We start from the raw sequence: 24,526 nt of genomic DNA, 5'->3' as shown, positions 1-24,526 counted from the left end.
CCCTAACGATGATAGGATCGATCCAAATCTCGATCATGAAAGACGAGGAAGAAAACTTTTTTTGCTGCCTTGGCTTTTTGTTAGCTTCAGTCATATTGTTTGAAATATCAATAGATAATACCTAAGATTGTGGTCTATATGATATGATACTTGCAATATTTTTGACAAAGTTGAACACCAAAGATCCCAAATATGTGCCTGTTGTTTGTTTCGTTTCTTACCATTCAAGGAAATTAGGCATCTTTACGATGAAACAACTGAAGAATGAGAGGGCAGATTCCAAGGAAGAAGAGTCGGAAGGAGAGGCGAAGGAAATAGGTCAGATGGATGCATTGAATGAGATGTCCGGCTGTTGGTTAGCCACCGAAAAGAAGTTAGCGACTGGGCAACTTGAATCTGATTTGGAAAAAAAATACCCAGAGTTTTTCAGAATGAGAGAACTAATTGATAAGATGCAAGAAAGAGCACAAGGTGCTTGAGAGCAGGTCTATTCTGATTTTCTGTATTTGAGTTTTTATATTATTACCAGGCTTATTTTTTCTAGATTCGATAATAGTGCTGTAAATTTCTTCCAGTCATCAATTTTGGTCCTTTACACAAGAGTCGTGTGATTAACTAATGATGCCGTTAAACCATTTCGAAGATATGTGATCATTAGCATGAATGAACTTCCTTATTTTCCGTATCGTTGATTTCGAAATAGGTCCTTAAAAAAAATGAAAATCAGGAATTACATGTATAATTGAACGTGTAATTCCTGATTTTCATTTTTTTAAGGACCTATTTGGAAATCAACAATACCAAAAATAAGGGAGTTCATTCATGCCAATGATCACATATCTTCGAAATGGTTTAACGACATCATTAGTTAATCACATGACTCTTGTGTAAAAGACCAAAATTGATGACCGGAAGAAATTTACAGCACTATTATCGAGTCTAGAAAAGATAAACCTGGTAATAATATAAAAACTCAAATAGAGAAAATCAGAATAGACCTGTTCTCAATCACCTTGTGCTCTTGCTTGCATCTTGTCAATTAGTTCTCTCATACTGAAAAACTCCGGGTATTTCTTTTCCAAATCAGATTCAGGTTGCCCAGTCGCTAACTTCTTTTCGGTGGCTAACCAACATCCGGACATCTCATTCAATGCATCCATATGACCTATTTCCTTCGCCTCTCCCAGTTCCTTCGCCTCTTGTTCCGACTCTTCTTCCTTGGACTCTGCCCTCTCATTCTTCAATTGTTTCATCGTAAAGATGCCTAATTTCCTTGACATGTAAGAAATGAAACAAACAACAAACATATATTTGGATCTTTGGTGTTCAACTTTGTCAAAAATATTGCAAGTATCATAACATATACACCACAGTCTTCGGTATTATCTATTGCTATTTCAAACAATATGACTGAAGCACAACATATAAACCACAGAGCAACACGACAGTGTTCCTAATCTACCGCACAACAAATTTCAAATTGAGTGGGGATTGAGGAAGTAGTGGATTTGAGTCCAAAAACGCAAGAGATTACATTTAAATGGTTATCCATTAACAAAAGGACTCAAAAGAATTAGGAACAAAAGGACTAAAATGAGTGGGGATTGATAAAACGCAAAGAAATAGTGGGGATTGATAAAATGTAACCATTGACAAGTGATAAAAAGAGAATTATCTCTTGCAAATGAGTTTCACATATTTCAAATTGAGTGGGGATTGATAAAAACTGAAAAGAATTTGCCAATGGAGAGTGGATTTGAGTCCACTGCTGGGTGATTCCAGAAAATTGAGTGGGAATTGAGGAAGTATAAACTAGAATATAGCGGAGAAATTTCCCAGATATAAATGAGAATGCAAGACTGATGATTGATTGTTCTATACACTAATAGACTTACATAAGTAAGAACTGGCTAAAGTTTACTCTAAGAAATGATAATAGAAATACAGGCATTGACATTAATCACTAATTTCCCTTGCTATGTAAAATCTGTGATCCAGTACTCAATAGCACAATATCTTCTCGTGTCTTAATCCTTTATGATGTCTGTAGCTGATACACTATGATTTACTTGATAATTGCATTGTAATTTATTATTATTTTTCTAGTCCCTTTATGTTTAATAAATTATATTAATAGGCCATGAATTTACAAAATATTCCACTCAATCATGTTTTATGTCTTTTTCTAATAATTTTGAGAAGTTGTAAACATAATTAACCCCCACATTTTCTTGATATCCAGAGTTTATCTTCTCTTACATGGCGCGAGATGACAACAATATAGGAGCTTCAAGACAGTTAATATCTCAAATGGTTCTTGGCTTTATTTATGTGGGTTGTGTCATTATACTTTTTTGACAAAAAAAATAATCGGGAATCGGATCATACAAAATTGGATTTGATGATTCAGCATATATCGTGCCGCCAGTTGTCATTACGCTGAGTTGTTTGAGACGTAGTCTATCTACGAATCACCCCATATGGTGTTTCGTAATCGAGATGTTTCCGGCAAGCTCGTCATCCCTAACGATGATAGGATCGATCCAAATCTCGATCATGAAAGACGAGGAAGAAAACTTTTTTTGCTGCCTTGGCTTTTTGTTAGCTTCAGTCATATTGTTTGAAATAACAATAGATAATACCTAAGATTGTGGTGTATATGATATGATACTTGCAATATTTTTGACAAAGTTGAACACCAAAGATCCCAAATATGTGCCTGTTGTTTGTTTCATTTCTTACCTTTCAAGGAAATTAGGCATCTTTACGATGAAACAACTGAAGAATGAGAGGGCAGATTCCAAGGAAGAAGAGTCGGAAGGAGAGGCGAAGGAAATAGGTCATATGGATGCATTGAATGAGATGTCCGGCTGTTGGTAAGCCACCGAAAAGAAGTTAGCGACTGGGCAACTTGAATCTGATTTGGAAAAGAAATACCCAGAGTTTTTCAGAATGAGAGAACTAATTGAGAAGATGCAAGCAAGAGCACAAGGTGCTTGAGAGCAGGTCTATTCTGATTTTCTGTATTTGAGTTTTTATATTATTACCAGGCTTATCTTTTCTAGATTCGATAATAGTGATGTAAATTTCTTCCGGTCATCAATTTTGGTCCTTTACACAAGAGTCATGTGATTAACTAATGATGTCGTTAAACCATTTCGAAGATATGTGATCATTAGCATGAATGAACTTCCTTATTTTCCGTATCGTTGATTTCGAAATAGGTCCTTAAAAAAAATGAAAATCAGGAATTACATGTATAATTGAACGTGTAATTCCTGATTTTCATTTTTTTAAGGACCTATTTGGAAATCAACAATACCAAAAATAAGGGAGTTCATTCATGCCAATGATCACATATCTTCGAAATGGTTTAACGACATCATTAGTTAATCACATGACTCTTGTGTAAAAGACCAAAATTGATGACCGGAAGAAATTTACAGCACTATTATCGAGTCTAGAAAAATTAAACCTGGTAATAATATAAAAACTCAAATAGAGAAAATCAGAATAGACCTGTTCTCAATCACCTTGTGCTCTTGCTTGCATCTTATCAATTAGTTCTCTCATACTGAAAAACTCCGGGTATTTCTTTTCCAAATCAGATTCAGGTTGCCCAGTCGCTAACTTCTTTTCGGTGGCTAACCAACATCCGGACATCTCATTCAATGCATCCATATGACCTATTTCCTTCGCCTCTCCCAGTTCCTTCGCCTCTTGTTCCGACTCTTCTTCCTTGGACTCTGCCCTCTCATTCTTCAAATGTTTCATCGTAAAGATGCCTAATTTCCTTGACATGTAAGAAATGAAACAAACAACAGACATATATTTGGATCTTTGGTGTTCAACTTTGTCAAAAATTTTGCAAGTATCATAACATATACACCACAGTCTTCGGTATTATCTATTGCTATTTCAAACAATATGACTGAAGCACAACATATAAACCACAGAGCAACACGACAGTGTTCCTAATCTACCGCACAACAAATTTCAAATTGAGTGGGGATTGAGGAAGTAGTGGATTTGAGTCCAAAAACGCAAGAGATTACATTTAAATGGTTATCCATTAACAAAAGGACTCAAAAGAATTAGGAACAAAAGGACTAAAATGAGTGGGGATTGATAAAACGCAAAGAAATAGTGGGGATTGATAAAATGTAACCATTGACAAGTGATAAAAAGAGAATTATCTCTTGCAAATGAGTTTCACATATTTCAAATTGAGTGGGGATTGATAAAAACTGAAAAGAATTTGCCAATGGAGAGTGGATTTGAGTCCACTGCTGGGTGATTCCAGAAAATTGAGTGGGAATTGAGGAAGGAGAAACTAGAATATAGCGGAGAAATTTCCCAGATATAAATGAGAATGCAAGACTGATGATTGATTGTTCTATACACTAATAGACTTACATAAGTAAGAACTGGCTAAAGTTTACTCTAAGAAATGATAATAGAAATACAGGCATTGACATTAATCACTAATTTCCCTTGCTATGTAAAATCTGTGATCCAGTACTCAATAGCACAATATCTTCTCGTGTCTTAATCCTTTATGATGTCTGTAGCTGATACACTATGATTTACTTGATAATTGCATTGTAATTCATTATTATTTTTCTAGTCCCTTTATGTTTAATAAATTATATTAATAGGCCATGAATTTACAAAATATTCCACTCAATCATGTTTTATGTCTTTTTCTAATAATTTTGAGAAGTTGTAAACATAATTAACCCCCACATTTTCTTGATATCCAGAGTTTATCTTCTCTTACATGGCGCGAGATGACAACAATATAGGAGCTTCAAGACAGTTAATATCTCAAATGGTTCTTGGCTTTATTTATGTGGGTTGTGTCATTATACTTTTTTGACAAAAAAAATAATCGGGAATCGGATCATACAAAATTGGATTTGATGATTCAGCATATATCGTGCCGCCAGTTGTCATTACGCTGAGTTGTTTGAGACGTAGTCTATCTACGAATCACCCCATATGGTGTTTCGTAATCGAGATGTTTCCGGCAAGCTCGTCATCCCTAACGATGATAGGATCGATCCAAATCTCGATCATGAAAGACGAGGAAGAAAACTTTTTTTGCTGCCTTGGCTTTTTGTTAGCTTCAGTCATATTGTTTGAAATAACAATAGATAATACCTAAGATTGTGGTGTATATGATATGATACTTGCAATATTTTTGACAAAGTTGAACACCAAAGATCCCAAATATGTGCCTGTTGTTTGTTTCATTTCTTACCTTTCAAGGAAATTAGGCATCTTTACGATGAAACAACTGAAGAATGAGAGGGCAGATTCCAAGGAAGAAGAGTCGGAAGGAGAGGCGAAGGAAATAGGTCATATGGATGCATTGAATGAGATGTCCGGCTGTTGGTAAGCCACCGAAAAGAAGTTAGCGACTGGGCAACTTGAATCTGATTTGGAAAAGAAATACCCAGAGTTTTTCAGAATGAGAGAACTAATTGAGAAGATGCAAGCAAGAGCACAAGGTGCTTGAGAGCAGGTCTATTCTGATTTTCTGTATTTGAGTTTTTATATTATTACCAGGCTTATCTTTTCTAGATTCGATAATAGTGCTGTAAATTTCTTCCGGTCATCAATTTTGGTCCTTTACACAAGAGTCATGTGATTAACTAATGATGTCGTTAAACCATTTCGAAGATATGTGATCATTAGCATGAATGAACTTCCTTATTTTCCGTATCGTTGATTTCGAAATAGGTCCTTAAAAAAAATGAAAATCAGGAATTACATGTATAATTGAACGTGTAATTCCTGATTTTCATTTTTTTAAGGACCTATTTGGAAATCAACAATACCAAAAATAAGGGAGTTCATTATCATTAGTTAATCACATGACTCTTGTGTAAAAGACCAAAATTGATGACCGGAAGAAATTTACAGCACTATTATCGAGTCTAGAAAAATTAAACCTGGTAATAATATAAAAACTCAAATAGAGAAAATCAGAATAGACCTGTTCTCAATCACCTTGTGCTCTTGCTTGCATCTTATCAATTAGTTCTCTCATACTGAAAAACTCCGGGTATTTCTTTTCCAAATCAGATTCAGGTTGCCCAGTCGCTAACTTCTTTTCGGTGGCTAACCAACATCCGGACATCTCATTCAATGCATCCATATGACCTATTTCCTTCGCCTCTCCCAGTTCCTTCGCCTCTTGTTCCGACTCTTCTTCCTTGGACTCTGCCCTCTCATTCTTCAAATGTTTCATCGTAAAGATGCCTAATTTCCTTGACATGTAAGAAATGAAACAAACAACAGACATATATTTGGATCTTTGGTGTTCAACTTTGTCAAAAATTTTGCAAGTATCATAACATATACACCACAGTCTTCGGTATTATCTATTGCTATTTCAAACAATATGACTGAAGCACAACATATAAACCACAGAGCAACACGACAGTGTTCCTAATCTACCGCACAACAAATTTCAAATTGAGTGGGGATTGAGGAAGTAGTGGATTTGAGTCCAAAAACGCAAGAGATTACATTTAAATGGTTATCCATTAACAAAAGGACTCAAAAGAATTAGGAACAAAAGGACTAAAATGAGTGGGGATTGATAAAACGCAAAGAAATAGTGGGGATTGATAAAATGTAACCATTGACAAGTGATAAAAAGAGAATTATCTCTTGCAAATGAGTTTCACATATTTCAAATTGAGTGGGGATTGATAAAAACTGAAAAGAATTTGCCAATGGAGAGTGGATTTGAGTCCACTGCTGGGTGATTCCAGAAAATTGAGTGGGAATTGAGGAAGGAGAAACTAGAATATAGCGGAGAAATTTCCCAGATATAAATGAGAATGCAAGACTGATGATTGATTGTTCTATACACTAATAGACTTACATAAGTAAGAACTGGCTAAAGTTTACTCTAAGAAATGATAATAGAAATACAGGCATTGACATTAATCACTAATTTCCCTTGCTATGTAAAATCTGTGATCCAGTACTCAATAGCACAATATCTTCTCGTGTCTTAATCCTTTATGATGTCTGTAGCTGATACACTATGATTTACTTGATAATTGCATTGTAATTCATTATTATTTTTCTAGTCCCTTTATGTTTAATAAATTATATTAATAGGCCATGAATTTACAAAATATTCCACTCAATCATGTTTTATGTCTTTTTCTAATAATTTTGAGAAGTTGTAAACATAATTAACCCCCACATTTTCTTGATATCCAGAGTTTATCTTCTCTTACATGGCGCGAGATGACAACAATATAGGAGCTTCAAGACAGTTAATATCTCAAATGGTTCTTGGCTTTATTTATGTGGGTTGTGTCATTATACTTTTTTGACAAAAAAAATAATCGGGAATCGGATCATACAAAATTGGATTTGATGATTCAGCATATATCGTGCCGCCAGTTGTCATTACGCTGAGTTGTTTGAGACGTAGTCTATCTACGAATCACCCCATATGGTGTTTCGTAATCGAGATGTTTCCGGCAAGCTCGTCATCCCTAACGATGATAGGATCGATCCAAATCTCGATCATGAAAGACGAGGAAGAAAACTTTTTTTGCTGCCTTGGCTTTTTGTTAGCTTCAGTCATATTGTTTGAAATAACAATAGATAATACCTAAGATTGTGGTGTATATGATATGATACTTGCAATATTTTTGACAAAGTTGAACACCAAAGATCCCAAATATGTGCCTGTTGTTTGTTTCATTTCTTACCTTTCAAGGAAATTAGGCATCTTTACGATGAAACAACTGAAGAATGAGAGGGCAGATTCCAAGGAAGAAGAGTCGGAAGGAGAGGCGAAGGAAATAGGTCATATGGATGCATTGAATGAGATGTCCGGCTGTTGGTAAGCCACCGAAAAGAAGTTAGCGACTGGGCAACTTGAATCTGATTTGGAAAAGAAATACCCAGAGTTTTTCAGAATGAGAGAACTAATTGAGAAGATGCAAGCAAGAGCACAAGGTGCTTGAGAGCAGGTCTATTCTGATTTTCTGTATTTGAGTTTTTATATTATTACCAGGCTTATCTTTTCTAGATTCGATAATAGTGCTGTAAATTTCTTCCGGTCATCAATTTTGGTCCTTTACACAAGAGTCATGTGATTAACTAATGATGTCGTTAAACCATTTCGAAGATATGTGATCATTAGCATGAATGAACTTCCTTATTTTCCGTATCGTTGATTTCGAAATAGGTCCTTAAAAAAAATGAAAATCAGGAATTACATGTATAATTGAACGTGTAATTCCTGATTTTCATTTTTTTAAGGACCTATTTGGAAATCAACAATACCAAAAATAAGGGAGTTCATTCATGCCAATGATCACATATCTTCGAAATGGTTTAACGACATCATTAGTTAATCACATGACTCTTGTGTAAAAGACCAAAATTGATGACCGGAAGAAATTTACAGCACTATTATCGAGTCTAGAAAAATTAAACCTGGTAATAATATAAAAACTCAAATAGAGAAAATCAGAATAGACCTGTTCTCAATCACCTTGTGCTCTTGCTTGCATCTTATCAATTAGTTCTCTCATACTGAAAAACTCCGGGTATTTCTTTTCCAAATCAGATTCAGGTTGCCCAGTCGCTAACTTCTTTTCGGTGGCTAACCAACATCCGGACATCTCATTCAATGCATCCATATGACCTATTTCCTTCGCCTCTCCAGTTCCTTCGCCTCTTGTTCCGACTCTTCTTCCTTGGACTCTGCCCTCTCATTCTTCAAATGTTTCATCGTAAAGATGCCTAATTTCCTTGACATGTAAGAAATGAAACAAACAACAGACATATATTTGGATCTTTGGTGTTCAACTTTGTCAAAAATTTTGCAAGTATCATAACATATACACCACAGTCTTCGGTATTATCTATTGCTATTTCAAACAATATGACTGAAGCACAACATATAAACCACAGAGCAACACGACAGTGTTCCTAATCTACCGCACAACAAATTTCAAATTGAGTGGGGATTGAGGAAGTAGTGGATTTGAGTCCAAAAACGCAAGAGATTACATTTAAATGGTTATCCATTAACAAAAGGACTCAAAAGAATTAGGAACAAAAGGACTAAAATGAGTGGGGATTGATAAAACGCAAAGAAATAGTGGGGATTGATAAAATGTAACCATTGACAAGTGATAAAAAGAGAATTATCTCTTGCAAATGAGTTTCACATATTTCAAATTGAGTGGGGATTGATAAAAACTGAAAAGAATTTGCCAATGGAGAGTGGATTTGAGTCCACTGCTGGGTGATTCCAGAAAATTGAGTGGGAATTGAGGAAGGAGAAACTAGAATATAGCGGAGAAATTTCCCAGATATAAATGAGAATGCAAGACTGATGATTGATTGTTCTATACACTAATAGACTTACATAAGTAAGAACTGGCTAAAGTTTACTCTAAGAAATGATAATAGAAATACAGGCATTGACATTAATCACTAATTTCCCTTGCTATGTAAAATCTGTGATCCAGTACTCAATAGCACAATATCTTCTCGTGTCTTAATCCTTTATGATGTCTGTAGCTGATACACTATGATTTACTTGATAATTGCATTGTAATTCATTATTATTTTTCTAGTCCCTTTATGTTTAATAAATTATATTAATAGGCCATGAATTTACAAAATATTCCACTCAATCATGTTTTATGTCTTTTTCTAATAATTTTGAGAAGTTGTAAACATAATTAACCCCCACATTTTCTTGATATCCAGAGTTTATCTTCTCTTACATGGCGCGAGATGACAACAATATAGGAGCTTCAAGACAGTTAATATCTCAAATGGTTCTTGGCTTTATTTATGTGGGTTGTGTCATTATACTTTTTTGACAAAAAAAATAATCGGGAATCGGATCATACAAAATTGGATTTGATGATTCAGCATATATCGTGCCGCCAGTTGTCATTACGCTGAGTTGTTTGAGACGTAGTCTATCTACGAATCACCCCATATGGTGTTTCGTAATCGAGATGTTTCCGGCAAGCTCGTCATCCCTAACGATGATAGGATCGATCCAAATCTCGATCATGAAAGACGAGGAAGAAAACTTTTTTTGCTGCCTTGGCTTTTTGTTAGCTTCAGTCATATTGTTTGAAATAACAATAGATAATACCTAAGATTGTGGTGTATATGATATGATACTTGCAATATTTTTGACAAAGTTGAACACCAAAGATCCCAAATATGTGCCTGTTGTTTGTTTCATTTCTTACCTTTCAAGGAAATTAGGCATCTTTACGATGAAACAACTGAAGAATGAGAGGGCAGATTCCAAGGAAGAAGAGTCGGAAGGAGAGGCGAAGGAAATAGGTCATATGGATGCATTGAATGAGATGTCCGGCTGTTGGTAAGCCACCGAAAAGAAGTTAGCGACTGGGCAACTTGAATCTGATTTGGAAAAGAAATACCCAGAGTTTTTCAGAATGAGAGAACTAATTGAGAAGATGCAAGCAAGAGCACAAGGTGCTTGAGAGCAGGTCTATTCTGATTTTCTGTATTTGAGTTTTTATATTATTACCAGGCTTATCTTTTCTAGATTCGATAATAGTGCTGTAAATTTCTTCCGGTCATCAATTTTGGTCCTTTACACAAGAGTCATGTGATTAACTAATGATGTCGTTAAACCATTTCGAAGATATGTGATCATTAGCATGAATGAACTTCCTTATTTTCCGTATCGTTGATTTCGAAATAGGTCCTTAAAAAAAATGAAAATCAGGAATTACATGTATAATTGAACGTGTAATTCCTGATTTTCATTTTTTTAAGGACCTATTTGGAAATCAACAATACCAAAAATAAGGGAGTTCATTATCATTAGTTAATCACATGACACATTACTCGTATAAAAGACCAAAATTGATGACCGGAAGAAATTTACAGCACTATTATCGAGTCTAGAAAAGATAAACCTTGTAATAATATAAAAACTCAAATACAGAAAATCAGAATAGACCTGTTCTCAATCACCTTGTGCTCTTGCTTGCATCTTATCAATTAGTTCTCTCATACTGAAAAACTCCGGGTATTTCTTTTCCAAATCAGATTCAGGTTGCCCGGTCGCTAACTTCTTTTCGGTGGCTAACCAACATCCGGACATCTCATTCAATGCATCCATATGACCTATTTCCTTCGCCTCTCCCAGTTCCTTCGCCTCTTGTTCCGACTCTTCTTCCTTGGACTCTGCCCTCTCATTCTTCAATTGTTTCATCGTAAAGATGCCTAATTTCCTTGACATGTAAGAAATGAAACAAACAACAGACATATATTTGGATCTTTGGTGTTCAACTTTGTCAAAAATTTTGCAAGTATCATAACATATACACCACAGTCTTCGGTATTATCTATTGCTATTTCAAACAATATGACTGAAGCACAACATATAAACCACAGAGCAACATGACAGTGTTCCTAATCTACCGCACAACAAATTTCAAATTGAGTGGGGATTGAGGAAGTAGTGGATTTGAGTCCAAAAACGCAAGAGATTACATTTAAATGGTTATCCATTAACAAAAGGACTCAAAAGAATTAGGAACAAAAGGACTAAAATGAGTGGGGATTGATAAAACGCAAGGAAATAGTGGGGATTGATAAAATGTAACCATTGACAAGTGATAAAAAGAGAATTATCTCTTGCAAATGAGTTTCACATATTTCAAATTGAGTGGGGATTGATAAAAACTGAAAAGAATTTGCCAATGGAGAGTGGATTTGAGTCCACTGCTGGGTGATTCCAGAAAATTGAGTGGGGATTGAGGAAGTAGAAACTAGAATATAGCGGAGAAATTTCCCAGATATAAATGAGAATGTAAGACTGATGATTGATTGTTCTATACACTAATAGACTTACATAAGTAAGAACTGACTAAAGTTTACTCTAAGAAATGATAATAGAAATACAGGCATTGACATTAATCACTAATTTCCTTTGCTATGTAAAATCTGTGATCCAGTACTCAATAGCACAATATCTTCTCGTGTCTTAATCCTTTATGATGTCTGTAGCTGATACACTATGATTTACTTGATAATTGCATTGTAATTCATTATTATTTTTCTAGTCCCTTTATGTTTAATAAATTATATTAATAGGCCATGAATTTACAAAATATTCCACTCAATCATGTTTTATGTCTTTTTCTAATAATTTTGAGAAGTTGTAAACATAATTAACCCCCACATTTTCTTGATATCCAGAGTTTATCTTCTCTTACATGGCGCGAGATGACAACAATATAGGAGCTTCAAGACAGTTAATATCTCAAATGGTTCTTGGCTTTATTTATGTGGGTTGTGTCATTATACTTTTTTGACAAAAAAATAATCGGGAATCGGATCATACAAAATTGGATTTGATTATTCAGCATATATCGTGCCGCCAGTTGTCATTACGCTGAGTTGTTTGAGACGTAGTCTATCTACGAATCACCCCATATGGTGTTTCGCAATCGAGATGTTTCAGGCAAGCTCGTCATCCCTAACGATGATAGGATCGATCCAAATCTCGATCATGAAAGACGAGGAAGAAAACTTTTTTTGCTGACTTGGCTTTTTGTTAGCTTCAGTCATATTGTTTGAAATAACAATAGATAATACCTAAGATTGTGGTGTATATGATATGATACTTGCAATATTTTTGACAAAGTTGAACACCAAAGTTCCCAAATATGTGCCTGTTGTTTGTTTCATTTCTTACCTTTCAAGGAAATTAGGCATCTTTACGATGAAACAACTCAAGAATGAGAGGGCAGATTCCAAGGAAGAAGAGTCGGAAGGAGAGGCGAAGAAAATAGGTCATATGGATGCATTGAATGAGATGTCCGGCTGTTGGTTAGCCACCGAAAAGAAGTTAGCGACTGGGCAACTTGAATCTGATTTGGAAAAAAATACCCAGAGTTTTTCAGAATGAGAGAACTAATTGATAAGATGCAAGCAAGAGCACAAGTTGCTTGAGAGCAGGTCTATTCTGATTTTCTGTATTTGAGTTTTTTTATTATTACCAGACTTATCTTTTCTAGATTCGATAATAGTGCTGTAAATTTCTTCCGGTCATCAATTTTGGTCCTTTACACAAGAGTCATGTGATTAACTAATGATGTCGTTAAACCATTTCGAAGATATGTGATCTTTAGCATGAATGAACTCCCTTATTTTCCGTATCGTTGATTTCCAAATAGGTCCTTAAAAAAATGAAAATCAGGAATTACATGTATAATTGAACGTGTAATTCCTGATTTTCATTTTTTTAAGGACCTATTTGAAAATCAACAATACGAAAAATAATGGAGTTCATTAATACTAATGATCACATATCCTCGAAATGGTTTCACAGCATCATTAGTTAATCACATGACTCTTGTGTAAAGGACCAAAATTGATGACCGGAAGAAATTTACAGCACTATTATCGAATCTAGAAAAGATAAGCTTGGTACTAATATAAAAACTCAAATACAGAAAATCAGAATAGACCTGCTCTCAAGCACCTTGTGCTCTTGCTTGCATCTTATTAATTAGTTCTCTCATTCTGAAAAACTCCAGGTATTTCATTTCCAAATCAGATTCAGGTTGCTCAGTCGCTAACTTCTTTTCGGTGGCTAACCAACAGCCGGACATCTCATTCAATGCATCCATATGACCTATTTCCTTCGCCTCTCCTTCCGACTCTTCTTACTTGGACTCTGCCCTCTCATTCTTTAGTTGTTTCATCGTAAAGATGCCTAATTTCCTTGAAAGGTAAGAAATGAAACAAACAACATACGCATATTTGCGATCTTTGGTGTTCAACTTTGTCAAAATATTGCAAGTATCATATCATATACACCACAGTCTTCAGTATTATCTAATTGTTATTTCAAACAATATGACTAAAGCTAACAGAAAGCTAAGGCAGCAAAAAAAAATTTCTTCCTCGTCTTTCATGATCGAGATTTGGATCGATCCTATCATCGTTAGGGATGACGAGCTTGTCTGAAACATCTCGATTACGAAACACCATATGGGGTGATTCGTAGATAGACTACGTCTCAAACAACTCAGCGTAATATTATGACAATAAGAAACAACTGGCAGCACGATATATGCTGAATCATCAAATCCAATTTTGTATGATCTAATTCCCGATTATTTTTTTTGTCAAAAAAATATAATGACAATAAGAAACAACTCACGGAAATAAATCCAAGAACAATTTGAGATATTAATTGTCTTGAAACTGCTATATTGTTGTCATCTCGCGCCATGTAAGAGAAGATAAACTCTAGATATCAAGAAATGTGGGGGTTAATTATATTTACAACTTCTCAAAATTATTAGAAAAGACATAAAACATGATTGAGTGGAATATTTTGTAAATTCATGGCCTATTAATATAATTTACTGAACATAAAAGGACTAGAAAAATAATAATGAATTACACTGCAATTATCAAGTAAATCATAGTGCATCAGCTACAGACATCATAAAGGATTAAGACACGAGAATATATTGTGCTACTGAGTACTGGAACACAGATTTTACATAGCAAGGGAAATTAGTGATTAATGTCAATGCCTGTATTTCTATTATCATTTCTTAGAGTAAACTTTAGCCAGTTCTTACTTATGTAAGTCTATTAGTGTATAGAAGAATCAGACATCAGTCTTGCATTCTCATTTATAACTGAGAAATTTCATCTACATTTCTCCGCTACATTCTAGTTTCTACTTTCTCAATCCCCACTCAATTTTCTGGAATCACCCAGCAGTGGATTTGAGTCCACTATCCATTAGCAAATTCTTTTCAGTTTTTATCAATCCCCACTCAATTTGAAATGTGTGAAACTCATTTGCAAGAGATAATTCTCTTTTTATCACTTGTTAATGGTTACATTTTATCAATCCCTACTCAATCCCCACTACTTCCTTGCATTTTATCAGTCCCCACTCAGTCCTTTTGAGTCCTTTTGTTATCCCCACTCAGTCCTCACTACTTCCTTCTTCAAATTGAGTGGGGACTCAAATCCACTCAATTTACATTTAATATTACATTTAAATCCAAAAACGCAAGAGATAATTCCCTTTTTTTTATCAATCCTCACTCAATTTTATCAATCCAAACCACATAGCAAGCTTCCTAATCTACCAAACTATGCATTTAAATCCAAAAACGCAAATTCCAAAATTTTAATTTCACCCATCAATCAATTTCAAATTCGGAGTGAAACTCATGATTGCAAACTTGAAAAACTGAATCGAACATTCAATGTATAACAGAAGAGATAAAATAGCGAACCGAGACCGATGGATGAGGAAACAACAATCCACCATCAATATGTGATTATCTACCGCACAGCATATAAACCACAGAGCAACACGACAGTGTTCCTTGTGTACAAGATGTGAGAAGCTTTGCTTTGAAATGTATACATTACACAAGACAGAACTTATTAGTTAAGATTTATAGGGCCCAGATTACCTACCATATTTGAGCAAAGATTATGAATTTATCTAGTGGTTCATGGAAATAGTTATCTTTCTAAATTAACTCATCCCACTTTGTTAATTTCTCAATAATTTTTTTTTCAGAATTACTTAATAAACCAAAGTAATTGATGCAAGCCTAAAAGAAGAAAAATACACTTTACTACATAACCAATGGACAGTATATCCATTAACAAAAGAACTGACATAAAAAATTTCTTAAAACAAAACATCCAAATAAATGAAAGCGTCTTGGTAGGAATAAAATCCATGGAAATCTAACAAATTAGAATCCATAACGAAGTTAGCACATTATTACTGAATTCAGAATCAAACGAACTTGAAATCGGGGCATAGAATAGCAAGTGACATTAATCACCATAAATTAAATATTGACCAATGTTGATGACCAATGTTGATGAAAATAATGGTTAAGAACTTTGTTATTACTATTTTTTTTTTACCGTCAAATATTTTAATTCACTGAAATATATCATAAAAATTACTTATTATGCTATATTTATATAAAAATATAAAATTATAATTTTTTTTTAATAAAAATTTAATGATTTGTTAATTTTTTATTAAATAAATCTAAAATTTTATAAATTTTGACAGAATGGGACCCGTCGGGTACCCGACTTGGCCAAACCTTTCCCAAAACCCGACCAGATGTCATACCAGGCTATACTGGAAAACATAATCTATTCTATCTATTCTATTTTATTAAAATTGAGGACATGATAATAACCGCCTAGGAATGACACCAATTTTTTTTCCAACTTTACGCTTATATGATAATAATATTACATTTTTGTTTTTTGGTTTTTTTTTTTAATTTCATCAACACACACTTTTATTTTTATTTTTTTTATTTCAACAATTCAAATATCAATTTAGTACCTCCATAATTTGTCAAATTTCACTTTAGTAATCGATAATGATAAAAAAGATTGTACACACACATCGCGTGTGCAGAGCAACTATTATAATACTAATGGTGCGATTTTCTAAATTATATTCTCATTTATTTAAAAAATATTTATTATTTTTGTATGTATATATGAAAGAAAAGAGAAAATACCATTTGAAATATAATCTAAGTTGGAATTCTATGTATGGCTTATGCTTGTGTGTGTAAGTAAAATAAATCTTCTCAATTATTTGTTTTTTGTACCTATCCTGATGAACCATTTTCCTGTGCTTGATTTAAATCCAATCTCTATCATCTTGGATCGTCATGCAAAACATGGAATAGCATAATTGATGATAAAACAAAGGTTATTATGTATAAATTTGGATTAGTGGGTAATTGGCTAACAAGGAACATGACTAAACTGAAGATATTCCAACATGCATTATTATATTGTTATTTAAATTGTAATTTGTTAGGAGACATTGTATTTTTTATATCATAATTTCCATGTATTTCATTTTTTATCATGTTTTAAATCAATTTAAAGTCTTGGTCTAATAATTTGCACTTTTTTATTTTAATCATTTGGTAACGTAATGTTTACGTGATGAAAAAATGATGATGTGTTATTCAAAATCGTTGACATAGCGATGAGCATTACTGATGTATCCAGTGATACGTCATCATGACGGTGAAAAAGTTCTCATATTGAAAAAAATTGTAAGTTAGTAAAGTAAATTTTGAATTGACCGGTAATATCAAAAAATTGAAAAAAATTCCAGTTAATGAAGCGACGGTTTGTATATAAACACTGTCATAAAATTCACAAATAAACTATGCAAAAATTAAAATCATTTATTAAATTTTCTGTAAAAAAAAAAAAATTAAAAACCTGATATGCGCGAAGATATGTAGTTTCACGTAACGCTGGAAGCTCGCACCGACTAGCAAATCTACAAAATAAATACGAAAAAATGTTAGTACAGAATAAAAAACGAAACTTCGAAAAATTTATAGAGTTTCGCTACTGGCGAAAATCGCTTAAGAAAAATGTTCGTGCTGGGTATATATAGAATCATAGCGACGGTCTTTGGAAGAACCGTTGCTAGTCGCGACAGTCATTGAAAGAACCGTCGCGAGTCGCGACGGAAATAATTTGAACCGTCGCTAGAAGCGACGTTGTTTTCATAAACCGTCGCCGATCCAGATCGGCGACGGCTTACGGCATTTTCAAAACCGTCGGCGATATGCATAACGCCATAACCGACGAATGATAAAAACCGTCGATAATAGCGACGGTTGTGGATCAACCGTCGCCGTTGTATTTCGGCGACGGTTGTTGGCACACCGTCGCTATTATAACCTCCATCCGTTTTTTTGTAGGGAACGCCGCTTAACCAATTTCAAATATTTTGGCAACTCGTGATAATATTAATATATAAAATTTACCTTGATTTAAATATTTATCATGTATTCGATCCTATATAATATTTAAATTTTATTTAAATATCCTTATATTTAAAATGTAATGTGAATCGGAAGTCCCACCAACGTTATTATTTAAGAAAAGCCAAAGAGTTTGAACAAATAATCGAATCATTGAGAAAATAGAGACACATTCATTTACTATTCAAAGGAAGAATGGATTTTGGAACGCTAATTAAGATTAATAAATTAATTGTGCGGTTAACCAAATGTGTGTTTAGTTATGGGAGAATGGATCTATCATCCGAGGAATAATATTGTTAGCCTATGATACTAATATTCTTTAATCAAGAATCGTTTGAATAGTTTTCGAAACCTAGTCAAGATTAATTTAGTCTTGTGTTGGCCAAATAAGCGTTTAATTAATTGTTTTACATATTTGATTGTAAGGTTGTTTAAATATATTTTTAATATGGGACAAGGGTAGGGTTTAAGTTAATTTCTCATTTACAAAATAAATACTACTATTACAAGAATTTTTTTGAAAACGGCTGTTTTGGAGACTTTTTTTTATATTAAAAAAAAACTATTGGTCTCGAAATACTGCTACCTGAACGAAGCGTGGGCGTAAAGCATCGAGTGGAGGCGCCGAATCCTTGCAAGAGGGGGTATTTTTAGGGGTGGTATACCGTACCATATCGTATCGAAAATCCTATACTGTATACCGTATCGAAAATTACGGTATAAGAAAATTCATTCGGTACATATAACTAGTATACCGATTATACCGAAATTGTACGATATACCAAGATTTCGGTACGGTATTGGTATATACCGTTTTATACCGAAAAAACCTTACATTTTAAAATTTTATAAATTTATTGTTTTAAAATATCATATATTTTAAAAAATTTGTTCATTTTTTCGGTATTTCGTTATATATCGAAATTTTCAAATTGCATATTGTTACCGCACTGAAATCTTCAGTATTGTTATCGTATCGTACGAAATCTTCGGTATACCGAAAATTCGATAAATTCGGCATTTTTTCGATACGGTAATCTCGGTATACAGAAAATTCGATATTTTTTCCCACTTCTTAATTACGTTTATGGTCTTGGATAAAAAAAAAAATAGATATAAAACATGATAGAGGTAGAGCAATAAGGGTGAGACAAAAAATTCAAGAGGTTATGGGTAAATTTTTTGAAGGTTCAATTATTATTATTCCCCAATTTTGTTCGATAATACAGATGAATTTTTATAACATTGCCATAAATCATCATTATCATCCATATCATAAGAACTCGGCATTGAACCTGTGGAATATCTTCTGAAAAATAATATAAAGGATTTGGATTGACTCCAAGGCACGTTTTGTAAACGCTATTTTTTAAGAGATGTTTCTCGATCTCTTTCAGGATACAATGGAGAAAACAAGTTAATTTTTTTAAGACCCATTTGAATCTGATGATGCACTTCTATTTATAGATAACGTGGAGACGATTCTGAACGGGCATGACTATTAGCCAAACAACACTTCTTTTCTGAATTGACACATGCATCCGTTCATGAACCGACGCATCCACTCGCGAATAGTCATGAGGTTATGAAGATTCTGGAACATATGAAAACAAATTTCTGAAAATATTTTAACAATTCCCCCCCATTTTCAAAATTTTAGATAGTAAAATAAAATTAAATAAATAGGATACAAACGTTGAATTGGCTACACCACCAAAGTATAGATGACCACTCAAATTTCGATGAGATCTTGTTTCAGTAATAATGGGTTGAGAAACAGCAAGTAAAAATTGGCAATTGATTTTTTGATCCATTATAGTTACACCTTTTCTCCAAAACAAGAATTCCGTTTGTTTTCTTTACATGGATGCTTTGTTGTAATCTAGCTGCAGGCATAAGAACAATGCTTAATAGTTTTAGAGAATATGAATATAATTCTGATTTTCAATTGCAAGGTTTTGCAACTTGCATACACAAGAAAATGTGATTTACCAAACCGTTCTTTTCCATATTGTCACACACATTCGTACAAAGGCAGCCACTTGGAATCTGCTGTGAGGAGAATCTAGTAAAGAAACATGCAGTACTTCTCGGGTGCTGACTTATGATAAAGAAGCGGTCATCTTTGCCAAAGCATCTGCTTCCTCATTCTCGTCCCGGGGTATCTGCTCAATACTCTAATCCACAAACACTTCTGCCAGGACTTTAATGAGCTGTAGATATTTAAGCATCCTGTCATCTCTAGCCTCATAAATGCCCTTTATTTGTTGAGTGATCAGTTGTGAATCAGAATACAAAATAATCCGAGAAGCTCCAATTTCTCGGGCAGCTCGAATGCCGGCGAGAACGGCCTCGTACTCTGCCTCGTTATTAGTCACCCGGAAGTCAATTCTCAGGGCCAATTTATCATTTCTCCCGGGGGAGCGATTATCACTACTCCCACCCCACATCCAGAAAGTCTAGACGCCCCATCCACAAAAACCCTCCATATCTCCTCTTCATCAGGCTGAACCATCTCGGATAAAAAGTCTGACAAGGCATGTGCTTTGATGGCAACCCGGGGTTTATACTCAATGTCATACTCCCACAGCTCCACTGTCCATTTGATCATTCTCTCGGATACTTCTGAATGAGTCATAATCCTCCCAAGAGGACTATTAGTAAGCACAATGACCTGATGCGACAAGAAATAGGGCCGCAATTTCCGGGCAGTCATAATCAAAGTCAGGGCTACTTTCTCTACTTCACTGTACCGGAGCTCGGGGCCTCTAAGAGCATGACTGAAATAATAGACATGCTTCTGATCAGAGCCCTCTTCCTTTATCAATACTGAACTGAAAGCATACTCAGTAGTGGAGAGATAGACAAATAATTTCTCCCCGGGCTGTGGCTTTACGAGAACAGAAAGTTCTGTCAGATGACTTTTGAGATCCCGGAAGGCCTGCTCACATTTCTCATTCCACCCAAACTGTTGTGCCTTCCGAAGGACCTGGAAAAATGAATAACTCCAATGTGCTGACTGAGATATAAACCGGGAAAGATAAGCAATTCTTTCGGTTAGCTTCTGCACTTCTCTAACAGACCAAGGGGGTGGCATGTTCAACACGAACTTGATTTTCTCCTACTTCTTGACTTCCTCGCCCGATTGGAATCACCATCAGTAGAGCCTCCATATATCATTTTTATCAACTCTAAGGTCGGGGTGAGGACTTGTTCCTTTCGGGCTCCGACTCTCTTCTCCCCCTTGGGGCACTTCTCGAATCTCCTCTGACACTGGGTCCTGGCTGCTGGGCTGTCCAAGGTGGCAATCTCGGTTTCTTGCTAGGTTGATTATGTCCCTGAACAGAAGTCGGGACATAATCTCTTTTCATTGTTCTGCAATCCTCAGTATTGTGATGAAACACCATGTGAAGGGTACAAAATCCTTTCTTCTCAATCCCGGTAAATTGCTGAGAGGTAGGCAAGTCCCTGCTATACTCTCGGACCTCCCTGTCCCGGATAACCTTCAAGGGTACGTGATGAGAAAAATGCCCCTGGTTACCCCTTCTCTGTCCCCTCTCCTCGGGCTTAGATACCCAGTCTCCTCTATCTCTCCTCACCGCCTCTCTCTGCTGTTTCTGCGCCTCTTCCATATTAATGTACTTTTCTGCCCGGGACAACAAATTTTCAAAATCCCCGGGCACTTTTTTTGTCAATGATCGAAAAAACTCACCCTCCCTCAACCCCTGGGTGAATGCAGTTGTTTTGGTCTCGGGGGCACAATAAGGGACATCCAAAGAAACTTTGTTAAATCTTCGGATATAAGCCCTTAAACTCTCTTCCGGGCTCTGTTTGACTTCAAAAAAGATTAAATGGAGTCTTTTTGCTGCTACTAAAATGGTGTAGAAACTCCTTCTGAAAATCCTCAAAAGAATGGATACTCTGAGGGGTCAATCTCTCAAACCACCTCTGAGCCGAGTTAACAAGAGTGGTCAAGAATACCTTGTACTTGATTCTGTCAGTATAACAGTGCATCATGGCCATATTCTCGAACCTGGCCAAATGTCCCTCGGTGTCTGCATTGCCATCATAATCCTTGACTTTGGCATATTTTCCCGGGAAGAGGTTCCCGGGCAATAACTTCAAAAAAAAAAAATCCTTTGACAATTGCCCAGGAATTTCTCTGGCCCTCCATCTGTCCCTCCAAAACCATCTTCTGCCTTAACTCTTGCAACTCTTCCGCCACAGTTGGGGATTTGGACCCGCACTGGATTCCCTCTCATCCACTCTCTCCTCCTCCTCCTCCTCCAACTCCTGCTCTTGTTTCTGCTCTCTTCCAGGCGGGGTATCGTGCTGAGAAGGTTTCATGGCTACAACTTTCTCCACCGCATCGGCTATAATCCGAGCCAACTCCTCCGGGGACAAAGTAATGACAGGTGGAGGTCCTGTGGGCAGAATACCACCTTGTCCGGAGATAAGTGCATCATCTCCAAGAGCCCGAGAAGTATCCTGATTAGTTCTTCTGGTAGGAGCCATATCAACGCCTTAGACTCAAATTCTCACATACGACGCCAATGATGATATCCGGGTGAATCAGAATGTGAAATGCATGGGTAATCCACCAGATGATGATATAAGTGTTATGTTTAAGGAAAAATGAGCAAAGAGATGGCTTTCACCGTGACCTGCAAACAAGGAAATGAACTCGTGAATGGACGCCGGAGGAGTGTCCGGCGTGGCCACTCCAATATTTAAGTCAGCAGGTGAAGAAGTAAAAATGGTTGTATATGTTATGATATACGTGTGTTTGAGAGTTCAGAATTCAGAATTTGTAAATGAGAAGTATATCTGCTATTTATAGGAGGAAATCTCATGATTACCTTGTTTTCAGTGCCCACCTGCTAAATATGGTAAGGAGGCTGCCCATACATTGCTTCTGATGACTTCTATGACACGCCAAACCCATGTCGCTCGGACAGATAAGATAGTCCATACCGATACACTCGAGTGTGGTGCGCTTCTCGAGGTAGCCCGAGTGATAAGTTTCCCAAGAAATGGCTAGAGAGCCGGTGTCTGGTTACCTGGGAGAATATGTCACGGACATTCACCTGCCCGGCTTCTGAAAAAACACTCTGCATCCATACTCTGATTTGAAATATTCATTTAGTTTCTGGGTCATTAATGACCCGTGCTCTTTCATACCCCCAAAATCCTTGAACTTTGGCCCATTATTTTCATCATTATGAATCGGACCAAGTCCATTACCTCCCTTTCTTTCCCCAAATTCTATACCATCTTCAGCACCCTTTTGACTAACCAAATTCACAGTCTTGTCGAGACCGTCCTCCACAACCTCGAATTCCGTCGCTTCCTTCTTCCCCTCCACTCCCCGCGAAAAGAGGTGGTGCATGGCTGCAAGCTTCATCCTCCTGGAAAGCAGCCGCTCCCTTGAGATCGCCTCGGGCCACTTCTCTCTTTATTTTTATTTTTAATGTTGTTATTATTATCTTATTTCACATCTTAGAATTATTGTTCTTTTTTATTAATAATAATCATAATATATTGATATAATGAATATATGTATAAATTAATAATAGCATTTATAAAACTTAATGTTTTATATATTTTATCAATAATAATTAAAAGAAAAAAGTAAAGAGTGAAAACCGATCAGCAATAACGTACACAGTACCCTCGCAAGTAACATATTCATGCATTCTTCATATTGTTAGTTAGTATTCATTTTATTAGTTGATATTCACATAGGCATAAGTGTGTTCATTGCATAACCCGCTTTCTTTACTTCTCTTTACTTCATTGTGTATAAAAGGGCATCACTGTACAAACGTGAATATGTGAAATACAATTGCTTCAGATATTTTTCCCTCCAGTTTTACAGACTTCAACATGGTATCAGAGCCCGGGTTCTACCGTTATGTGTTGGACTGCCTATAATTAGGCCACCCGTTCTGCCCATAATTGGGTCATTTGTAAACTCCACGCTCCAGATGTTCATTCCTGGGCGTGAGAGGGGTGTGTTAACTGTCCCACTTCGGTTGGATAAATAACTTGGGAGTTGTATATATTGGCTTGGACAATCCTCCTCCCTTGAGCTAGCTTTTGGGGTTGAGTTAGGTCCAAGTTCCAATCTTAACATGGTATCAGAGCATTTGTTACTTGTGTATGTCGATGACATTATAATAACTGGTGATAGTGATTCCTCTATCAAAGAGCTGAAGCTGTTCCTTCATTCCAGAATACATCTCAAGGATTTAGGTCCATTGAGATATTTTTTGGGTATTGAGATTGCCAGGTCTAATGAAGGAATCTACTTATGTCAACGGAAGTATGCACTAGAACTGATTTCAGAAATGGGTTTGAGTGGTGCCAAGCCGTGTACAACACCTATGGAGCAAAACCTTAGGCTTACAAGTCACGAACTTGATTCGGTTATTCAACAAGAGGATTCATTGGCTGCTGTCGATTCTTTACTGTTAGATTCCAATACTTATAAAAGACTTGTAGGCAAGTTGATATACCTTACTATCACTAGACCAGATCTCTGCTATGTGGTGCAGAATCTCAGTCAATTCCTACATGCACCTAAGAAATCACACATGGAAGCTGCTATTAGAGTTGTGCGCTACTTGAAGTCCACACCTGGTTTA

The 24,526-nt window shown here is 35.6% G+C and overlaps 1 protein-coding gene across 7 annotated transcripts in view; it reads right to left on the bottom strand.

The window, feature by feature from the left end:
* LOC140815897 (nudix hydrolase 20, chloroplastic-like) overlaps positions 1-24,526 on the bottom strand; it is a 41,763-nt gene that overhangs the window by 4,882 nt on the left and 12,355 nt on the right. The window lies entirely within an intron of this gene.

Source organism: Primulina eburnea, chromosome 2, assembly GCF_022965805.1.
Source record: "Primulina eburnea isolate SZY01 chromosome 2, ASM2296580v1, whole genome shotgun sequence".
In the NCBI taxonomy this organism is placed as follows: domain Eukaryota; kingdom Viridiplantae; phylum Streptophyta; class Magnoliopsida; order Lamiales; family Gesneriaceae; genus Primulina; species Primulina eburnea.
The sequence above is the reverse complement of the archived record's forward strand: the minus strand, read 5'-3'. Positions and strand labels throughout refer to the sequence as shown.